Source organism: Physeter macrocephalus, chromosome 16 (genome assembly GCF_002837175.3).
Source record: "Physeter macrocephalus isolate SW-GA chromosome 16, ASM283717v5, whole genome shotgun sequence".
NCBI lineage: Eukaryota > Metazoa > Chordata > Mammalia > Artiodactyla > Physeteridae > Physeter > Physeter macrocephalus.
The window spans coordinates 44969237-44980097 of NC_041229.1; the positions used below are offsets into that span (position 1 = coordinate 44969237).

A 10861-nucleotide genomic window follows, 5' to 3' on the forward strand; every position below is an offset into this window, starting at 1 on the left:
CTAGCATCTGCCTTATGTATTGAGGTACTCCTATGTTGGGTGCATAAATATTTGCAATTGTTATATCTTGTTCTTAGATTGATCCCTTGATCATTATGTAGTGTCCTTCTTTGTCTCTTGTAATAGTCTTTCTTTTAAAGTCTATTTTGTCTGATATGAGAATTGCTACTCCAGCTTTCTTTTGATTTCCATTTGCATGGAATATCTTTTTCCTTCCCCTTATTATCAGTCTATATGTGTCCCTAGGTCTGAAGTGGGTCTCTTGTAGACAGCATATATACGGGTCTTGTTTTGGTATCAATTCAGCCAGTCTATGCCTTTTGGTAGGAGCATTTAATCCATTTACATTTAAGGTAATTATCGATATGTATGTTCCGATTACCATTTTCTTAATTGTTTTGGGTTTGTTACTGTAGATCTTTTCCTCCTCTTGTGCTTCCTGCTTAGAGAAGTTCCATCAGCATTTGTTGTATTGGTTTGGTGGTGAATTCTCTTAGCTTTTGCTTGTCTACAAAGTTTTAAGTTTTCTGTCGAATCTGCATGAGGTCCTTACTGTGTAGAGTAATCTTGATTGTAGGTTTTTCCCTTTCATCACTTTAAATATGTCCTGCCACTCCCTTCTGGCTTGCAGAGTTTCTGCTGAAAGATCAGCTGTTAACCTTATGGGGATTCCCTTGTATGTTATTTGTTGTTTTTTCCTTGCTGCTATTAATATTATTTCTTTGTATTTAATTTTTGATACTTTGATTATATGTGTATTGGCATGTTTCTCCTTGGATTTATTCTAAATGGGACTCTCTGCTCTTCCCTAACATGACTGACAATTTCCTTTCCCATATTAGGGAAGTTTTCAAGTATAAGCTCTTCAAATATTTTCTCATTACCTTTCTTTTTCTCTTCTTCTTCTGGGAACCCTTTAATTTGAATGCTGGTGCTTCTGATATTGTCCCAGAGGTCTCTGAGACTGTCCTCAATTCTTTCCATTCTTTTTTCTTTATTCTGCTCTGCGGTAGTTATTTCCACTATTTTATTTTCCAGGTCACTTATCCATTCTTCTGCCTCAGTTATTCTCCTATTGATCCTTCAAGAGAATTTTTAATTTCATTTATTGTGCTGTTCCTCATTGTTTCTTTGCTCTTTAGTTCTTCTAGGTCCTTGTTAACCATTTCTTGTATTTTCTCCATTCTATTTCCAAGATTTTGGATCATCTTTCCTATCATTACTCTGAATTCTTTTTCAGGTAGACTGCCTATTTCCTCTTCATTTCTTTGGTCTGCTGGGTTTTTACCTTGCTCCTTTATCTGCTGTGTGTTTCTCTGTCTTCTCATTTTGTTTAACTTACTGTCTTTGGGGTCTCCTTTCCGCAAGGTGCAGGTTCATAGTTCCAATTGTTTTTAGTGTCTGCCCCCAGTGGTTAATGTTGGTTCAGTGAGTTGTGTAGCTTTCCTGGTGGAGGGGACTAGTGCCTGTGTTCTGGTGGTTGAGGCTGGATCTTGTCTTTCTGGTGGGCAGGACCACGTCCGGTGGTGTGTTTTGGTGTGTCTGTGATCTTATTATGATTCTAGGCAGCCTCTCTGCTAATGGGTGGGGTTGTGTTCCTGTTTTGCTAGTTGTTTGGCATAGGGTGTCCAGCACTGTAGCTTGCTGGTCGTTGAGTGGAGTTGGATCTTAGCACTGAGATGGAGATCTCCGGGAGAGCTTTCGCCATTTAATATTACATGGAGCTGGGAGGTCTCTTGTGGACCAATGTCCTGAACTGTGCTCTCCCACCTCAGAGGCACAGGCCCGACACCTGGCCGGAGCACCAAGACCCTGTCAGCCACATGACTCAGAAGAAAAGGGAGAAGAAAAGAAAGAAAGAGAGAAAAATAAAATAAAATAAAGTAATTAAAACAAAAAAATTTTTAAATTATTAAAAATTAAAAAGTAGTATAAAAGAAAGAAAGAAAGAGAGCAACAAAACCAAACAACACATCCACCAATGATAACAAGTGCTAAAAACTATCCAAAAAAACCAAAAAACCGGACAGACAGAACCCCAGGACAAATGGTAAAAGCAAAGCTATACACACAAAATCACACAAAGAAGCATACACATACACACTCTCAAAAAGATAAAAAGGAAAAAATATATATATCTATATACAAAAAAAGGAAGAGAGCAACCAAATCAATAAACAAATCTACCAATGATAATAAACTCTAAACTAAGATAAATATAAAACCAGAAACAAATTAGATGCAGAAAGCAAACCCCAAGTCTACAGTTGCTCCCAAAGTCCAGCGCCTCAATTTTGGGTTGATTCATTGTCTATTCAGGTATTCCACATGCAGGGTACATCAAGTTGATTGTGGAGATTTAATGCGCTGCTCCTGAGGCTGCTGGGAGAGACTTCCCTTTCTTTTCTTTGTTCGCACAGCTCCTGGGGTTCAGCTTTGGATTTGGTCCCGCCTCTGCATGTAGGTTGCCTGAGGGTGTCTGTTCTTTGCTCAGACAGGACGGGGTTAAAGTAGCAGCTGATTAGGGGGCTCTGGCTCACTCAGGCTCGGGGGAGGCAGGGGTACGGGATGCGGGGCGAGCCTGCGGCTGCAGAGGCCTGCATGACGTTGCAACAGCCTGAGGCGCACTGTGTGTTGTCCTGGGGAAGTTATCCCTGGATTGCAGGACCCTGGCAGTGGTGGGCTGCACAGCCTCCTGGGAGGGGATGTGTGGTTAATGACCTGTGCTTGCACATAGGCTTCTTGGTGGCTGCAGCAGCAGCCTTAGTGTTTCATGCCCATCTCTGGTGTCCGCGCTGATAGCTGTGGCTCACGCCCATCTCTGTAGCTCATTTAGGCAGTGCTCTGAATCCCCTCTCCTCACGCATCCTGCAACAATTTTCTCTTGCCTCCTAGGCAGGTCCAGACTTTTTCCTGGACTCCCTCCCTGCTAGCTGTGGCACACTAGCCCCCTTCAGGCTTCAGGCTGTGTTCACACAGCCAACCCCAGTCTTCTCCCTTGGGTCTGACCTCTGAAGTCCAAGCCTCAATTCCCAGCCCCCACCTGCCCCAGCGGGTAAGCAGACAAGCCTCTCAGGCTGGTGAGCGCTGGTCAGCACTGATCCTCTATGCTGAAACCTCTCCGCTTTGCCCTCTGCACCCCTCTTGCTGCGCTCTTCTCTGTGGCTCTGAAGCTTCTCCCCCACCACCCCCCGTCTCTGCCAGTGAAAGGTCTTCTTAGTGTGTGGAAACTTTTCCTCCTTCACAGCTCCCTCCCAGAGGTGCAGGTTCTGACCCTATTCTTTTGTCTCTGTTTTTTCTTTTTTCTCTTGCCCTACCCATGTACGTGGGGAGTTTCTTGCCTTTTGGGAAGTGTGAGGTCTTCTGCCAGCGTTCAGTAGGTGTTCTGTAGAAGTTGTTCCACATGTAGATGTATTTCTGATGTATTTGTGGGGAGGAAGGTGATCTCCACGTTACTCCTCCGCCATCTTGAAGGTCTCTCCAAGATGACGTTTAATGGTTGCATTTTAATCTATTGCTGTTAACAGTAATGATGGAGATTATGATCTGGTAAGTTGGACAAAAGCCAAGAAAGTGCCAAGACTTTACAGTGAGAAACACAGACTGTCCTTCTGTTGTTTGGGTCATTCACCCTGGACAGATGGGCAAACCACAACTAAAGCAACGTAGTGAGACACCTGCCTGCTATTTATATAGGAAAGGATCAATATTTTGTGGGACCAAAAGCTCTTATAATTTGGGGCACCTAAGAAAAAAGGACACAAAATAACAAATTAAAAAATGGGTAACAAAGTGTTTAGAAAATGGCAAAAGTAATGGGGAAAATTACTAATGTAAAAGGGCTGACAGACACTATAACCATCACAAAATACAGAAAAATAACATAATATTCTTATTAACAGGCTGTCTCTTCCACCACTATAATCGTTCCCCACCCAATATATATGTCCAATTCCTTGTGTCATATATGGAGCACTTTTATATCGCAATAACTCTGGCCCTGCAGATTCTGGAGTTAAATGACATAATCGACTTAACTGATGTGGTTAAAATGTATTATGGCTGCAAATATTACAAGGCATATCAACATATTAATAGTGCTCCTAGAAGATGACCTGGAATGGGCCTGCTATAGACTGAATGTTTATGTCTCCCCAAAATTCATATTTTAAATCCTAACTCCCAATATAATTGTGTTAAGAGGTGGTGCTTTTGGAAGGTAATTAGGTCATTAAGGTGGAGCCTGCATGAATGGGACTAGTCCCTTTATAAAAGAGACCCCAGAGAGTTCCCTTCCCTCTGCCACATGTAAGGACACAGTGAAAAGACAGCTGTGAACCAGGAGGCAGGATCTTAGCAGACATCAAAGCTGCTGGCACCTTAATCTCAGACTTTTTAGCAGCCAGAACTATGAGACATTTCTGTTGTTTATAAGTCACCCAGTCAAGGGTAGTTTGTTATAGCAGCCTGAACAGGCTAAGACAGGGCTCAAGAGAGGGGCCCTGATATTTTAGGTTCATTATCTTTACAGTAAATCCATGCCATGTGCTAAGTGTACTTTGCTAGGAAGTTGACTGTTAAAATTCAGTGACTATTTTGAGATCCTGTACTAGAAAAATTGGAGAGGTTTATGAGGCACATGACAATGTGGAAGGTATCCTAATTATTTATCTACTTTCATCTTAGAATTCTGATCTATGTGAATACATTGCATATTCAAAAATTAAGTAAATCATTTTTAAGTAAAAATTTAAAAAGAAACCTATAAGACATGGTTCTACTCTCACCCTTGATAAGCTTCTTCAAATTATGCTGGGGTGGTAGAAGAGAAGAAAAAAACTGAGAAGTTTGAGAACTCTCAGGAATCTAACAGGGATACAGACTCTAGTTCCTGTGCAAGTATCAGGGCATCTCAACTCCCTCTTAGTTCTGAGCTGAAGGAAAGAGGATGACAGCAAACAGGATAGAAAGGTAGTCAAGAGGGGCCACTGTGGCCTCAGGAGATCAGTCCATTCACAAAAGTCCATTCATAAAATCTGGTTTAGAGTGAGAATAAAGGCCCAGACAAGACACTTGGTGCTAAACAGGGGCTCTGCAACTGGAAGGTCATGCAAGGCCCAGTTGAATGGGCTGGACCAAGGTAACCAGAGGAGGAAGTATGCCTCCAAGAAGACTCTTGCCCCTGGCTTGCCCCACACACACTACACAGATCAAGTGGTCCACCACAAGACAGATCTACACTCAATAGGAGATAGCCTTAGGCCACAGATGTGTGACAGGCTTCCTCATCACTCCTGTATGAGCTCCTGACCTACACAATCTGTAAACAAAATAAAATAATTGTCATTTTAAGCCACTACCTTTGGGGCGGTTTCTTAAATAGCATAGTAACCAGAACACTTTTCTCCATCCATTTATTTCTGAAGCAAGATACCTGGTAGGCACTTTGAACATAAATTATTTTTAACATGTTGTTAGGTGAGTACACTGAGAAGCAGTGTAAGACCAGCAGTTGCCCTAATTCCAGAGGCGGAATGCATTCCAGTGCTGCTGTACAAGCACATTCCAGGAGTGCTGAACTCCCACCCACTACCTCTCCAACCCCACTGTGTTCTTGTTTCTCTCTGTCCTACGTGCACGCCATTCCTTTCACCAGGAATACTTTCCCCTGTATTCCATTCCTTCCATTCTGTTTCTCCCTTCCATCACCACCTTCTTCATCCAACTCCCTACAGTATAAATGATCCTCTTCTGATCACACAGACCCCTGCTTTCGTCATTGTGAGTGACCAGCACACTGCAGAATAACTGCCTTTTTGCATAACTCTCATATGATTATGAAATTGTGAAAGAATCTCAATCCAAAATGGAACCAGATGATATGAAATGGAGAATCTCATACATGTGCCCTCAGAAGAATGGAACTTAAGAACTGAGACTGATTTCTGTATATGTCTGATTTACTGAAAACCAAGACATCTCCTGACCAATGATCATTTGCTAAGAATCTGTCCCACCCTCAAGCCAGTGGACTTACTGCCTGGACTCTGGCTGGACTTCTCCCTCTTCACACTGTTGCCCATAAATGCAGCCTGCCCCAAATCCTCATGGACTCACCTGTAAGTTGCTGCAGCGCACGTTTCCTGAATTGCAGTTCCTCTGCTATTTTCAAATAAACTCAATTTCTGGTAATTTGAGCTTGCTCCAGTTTACCTCTTCATTTCTCACTGACAAAATCCTTAAAAGGTGTGGAAAAATTCTTGTTCATTGTCATACTACTAAAGCTCTAACATGCACATAAAATTTGGTATATAGTAAGTGCTTATCATTTACTCACTAAAAGGATTAATGAACTATAATATGTCCTTTACTGCAGGGATTCAGTTAGGTGACTCCTTACCCCAATAGAGTTTTTCTTAGTATGTGTTGTCCAAATGGAACTGAACCTTCATTCCATTCTCAGAGAAGAGCAGGAACCATTCTGTGAACCAATATGAAGATGTGGGCTGGTAAAAGCCACTGGATGGATTGATCTGGTCATATAAAGCCACTGGTCATATTGACCTGGCTCCTTACATTCTGTGACCTCCCTGTAATGGCCCAATACGAAGGGAAACTCAGCAATCTTGTTGGAAGAAATGAGGGCACCCCTCATTATCCCTAGGAAGGATTGGTTCCAGGACCCCCACTGATACCAAAATTCATGGATGCTCCAGTGCCTTATATAAAATACCATAGAGAGACCCTCAAGATGGCAGAGGAGTGAGACATTGAGATTGCCTTCCTCCCCACAAATACATCACAAATACAACCACATGTGGAACAACTCCTACAGAACACCTACTGAACGTTGGCAAAAGACCTCAGACTTCCCAAAAGGCAAGAAACTCCCCATGTACATGGGTAGGGCAAAAGAAAAAAGAAAAAACAGAGACAAAGAATAGGGATGGGACCTGCACCTCTGGGAGGGAGCTGTGAAGGAGGAAAGGTTTCCACACACTAGGAAGCCCCTTCACTGCAGACTGGTGGAGACAGGGGGTGGTGGGGGGAAGTTTCGGAGCCACGGAGGAGAGCGCAGCAAGAGGGGTGCAGAGGGCAAAGTGGAGAGATTCCAGCACAGGGGATCAGTACCAACCAGCACTCACCAGCCTGAGAGGCTTGTCTGCTCACCCACCGGGGCGGGCAGAGACTGGGAACTGAGGCTTGGGCTTCAGAGATCAGATCCCAGGGAGAGGATTGGGGTTGGCTCCATGAACACACCCTGAAGGGGCTAGTGAAACCACACCTAGCTGGGAGGGAGTCAGAGAAAAACTCTGGACCTGCCTAAGAGACAAGAGACAAGTGTTTCAGGGTGCGCGAGGAGAGGGGATACAGAGCGCTGCCTAAACGAGCTCCAGAGACGGGTGCGAGCCATGGCTATCAGCGCAGATACCAGAGACGGGCATGAGACGCTAAAGGCTGCTGCTGCAGCCACCAAGAAGGCTGTGTGCAAGCACAGGTCACTATCCACACCTCCCCTCCTGGGATCATGTGCAGCCCGCCACTGCCAAGGTCCCGAGATCCAGGGACAACTTCCCGGGAGTACACACGGCATACCTCAGGCTGTTGCAATGTCATGCTGGTCTCTGCTCACAGGCTCACCCTGCATTCTGTACCCCTCCCTCCCCCCGGCCTGAGTGAGCCAGAGGCCCCTAATCAGCTGCTACTTTAACCCCATCCTGTATGAGCGAAAAACAGATGCCCTCAGGCGACCTACACACAGAGGCGGGGCCAAATCCAAAGCTGAACCCCAGGAGCTGTGCGAACAAAGAAGAGAAAGGGAAATCCCTCCCAGCAGCCTCCGCAGCAGCGGATTAAATCTCCATAATCAACTTGATGAACACTGAATCTGTGGAATACCTGAATCAACAACGGATCATCACAGAATTGAGGTGGTGGACTTCGGCAGCAACGATATATATATTATTTTCCTTTTTCTGTTTTTGTGAGTGTGTATGTTTAAGCTTCTTTGTGTGATTTTTGTTGTTTGGTTTTTGGTGTTTTTTTTTGAGGTACACGGGCCTCTCACTCTTGTGGCCTGTCGCATTGCAGAGCACAGGCTCTGGACGTGCAGGCTCAGTGGCCATGACTCACAGTCCTAGCCGCTACGCGGCATGTGGGATCTTCCCAGACCGGGGCACGAACCCATGTCCCCTGCATCGGCAGGTGGACTCTCAACCACTGCACCACCAGGGAAGCCCCTTCTTTGTGTGATTTTGTCTGTATAGCTTGGCTTTTACCATTTGTCCTAGGGTTCTGTCTGTCCGTTTTTTTTGTTTATTCTTTTTTTTAGTATACTTTTTAGCGCTTGTTTTCATTGGTGGATTTGTTCTTTGGTTTGGTTGCTCTCTTCTTTCATTTATTTTTCTTTTTTAATAAATATATTTTATTTTAATAACTTTATTTTCTTTCTTTCTTCCCTCCCTCCCTCCCTCCCTCCCTCCTTCCTTCCTTCCTTTCTTTCTTTCTTTTTTTCTCCCTTTTCTTCTGAGCTGTGTGGCTGACAGGGTCTTCATGCTCCAGCGGGTATCAGGCCTGTGCCTCTGAGGTGGGAGAGCTGAGTTCAGGACACTGGTCCACTAGAGACCACCAGGCCACATGTAATATTAAACAGGGAAAACTCTCCCAGAGACCTCCATCTCAAAGCTAAGACCCAGCTCCACTCAACAACCAGTAAGCTACAGTGCTGGACACCCTATGCCAAACAACAAGCAAGACAGGAAAACAACCCCACCATTAGCAGAGAGCCTGCCTAAAATCATAATAAGGTCCCAGACACCCCAAAACACACCACTGGATGTGGTCCTGTCCACCAGAAAGACAAGATCCAGCTTCATTCACCAGAACACAGACACCAGTTCCCTCCACCAGGAAGCCTACACATCCCACTGAACCAACCTTAGCCACTGGTGGCAGACACCAAAAACAACAGGACCTACGAACATGCAGCCGGTGAAAAGGAGACCCCATACACAGTAAGTTAAGCAAAATGAGATGACAGAGAAAAACACAGCAGATGAAGGTGCAAGGTCAAACCCCACCAGACCAAACAAATGAAGAGGAAATAGGCAGTCCACCTGAAAAAGAATTCACAGTACTGATAGTAAAGATGTTCCAAAATCTTGGAAATTCAATGGAGACAATACAAGAAACGTTTAACAAGCACCTAGAAGAACTACAGAGTAAACAAACAATGATGAACAACACATTAAATGAAATTAAAAATTCTCTAGAAGGAATCAGTAGCAGAATAACTAAGGCAGAAGAATGGATAAGTGACCTGGAATATAAAATAGTGGAAATAACTAACACAGAGCAGAATAAAGAAATAAGAATGGAAAGAACTGAGGACAGTCTCAGAGACCTCTGGGACAACATTAAATGCACCAACATATAGGGGTCCCAGAAGAAGAGAAAAAGAAAGAGAGTGAGAAAATATTTGAAGAGATTACAGTTGAATACTTCCCTAATATGGGAAAGGAAATAGTTAATCAAGTCCAAGAAGTGCAGAGTCCCATACAGTATAAATCCAAGGAAAACACGCCAAGACACATATTAATCAAACTATCAAAAATTAAATACAAAGAAAAAATAATAAAAGCAGCAAGGGAAAAACAACAAATAACATACAAGGGAATCCCCATAAGGTTAACAGCTGATCTTTCAGCAGAAATTCTGCAAGCCAGAAGGGAGTGGCAGGACATATTTAAAGTGATGAAAGGGAAAAACCAGAAAATGGTAATAGGAAAATATCGATAATTACCTTAAACGTAAATGGATTAAATGCTCCAACCAAAAGACACAGACTGGCTGAATGGATACAAAACAAAAACAAGACCCGTATATTTGCTGTCTACAAGAGACCCACTTCAGACCTAGGGGCACATTAAGATTGAAAGTAAGGGGGTTGAAAAGGATATTGCATGCATAATGGAAATCAAAAGAAAGCTGGAGGAGCAATTCTCATATCAGACAAAAGAGACATTAAAATAAAGACTACTACAAGAGAGAAAGATGGACTCTACATAATGATCAAGAGATCAATCCAAGAACAAGATATAACAATTGTAAATATTTATGCACCCAACATAGGAGCACCTCAATACATAACGCAAATGCTAGCAGCCATAAAAGGGGAAATAGACAGTAACACAATCATAGTAGGGGACTTTACACCCCGCTTTCACCAATGCACAGATCATCCAAAATGAAAATAAACAAGGAACACAAGCTTTAAATGATACATTAAACAAGATGGACTTAATTGGTATTGATAGGATATTCCATCCAAAAACAACAGAATACACTTTCTTCTCAAGAGCTCATGGAACATTCTCCAGGATACATCATATCTTGGGTCACAAATCAAGCCTTGGTAAATTTCAGAAAATTGAAATCGTATCAAATAACTTTTCCGACCAAAATGCTATGAGACTAGATATCAATTACAGGGAAAAATCTTTAAAAAATACAAACACATGGAGGCTAAACAATACAGTACTTAATAACCAAGAGATCATTGTAGAAATCAAAGAGGAAATCAACAAATACCTAGAAACAAATGACCATGAAAACAGGACAACCCAAAACCTATGGGATGCAGCAAAAGCAGTTCTAAGAGGGAGGTTTATAGCAATACAATCCTACCTCAAGAAACAAGAAACTCCTCAAATAAACAACCTAAACTTACACCTAAAGCAATTAGAGAAATAAGAACAAAAAACCCGGAAGTTAGCAGAAGGAAAGAAATCATAAAGATCAGATCAGAAATAAATGAAAAAGAAATGAAGGAAACAATAGCAAAGATCAATAAAACTAAAAG

At 42.8% G+C, this 10861-nt stretch overlaps 1 long non-coding RNA gene across 9 annotated transcripts in view; it reads right to left on the minus strand.

Annotated features, from left to right (window-relative positions):
- Positions 1–10861, minus strand: part of LOC114487968 (uncharacterized) — a 93141-nt gene that overhangs the window by 5069 nt on the left and 77211 nt on the right. For 7 of the 9 annotated variants that reach the window (XR_003683539.2, XR_008619549.1, XR_008619553.1 and 4 more), the window contains 2 exons: positions 6401–6481; positions 6118–6238 (listed from right to left, as the gene is read on the minus strand). The exons of 1 other annotated variant lie outside the window; for it this stretch is intronic. This is a non-coding gene — a long non-coding RNA (uncharacterized lncRNA). The remainder of the gene's footprint in view (positions 1–6117; positions 6239–6400; positions 6482–10861) is intronic. One more of the 9 variants, XR_008619554.1, reaches the window with a different exon arrangement.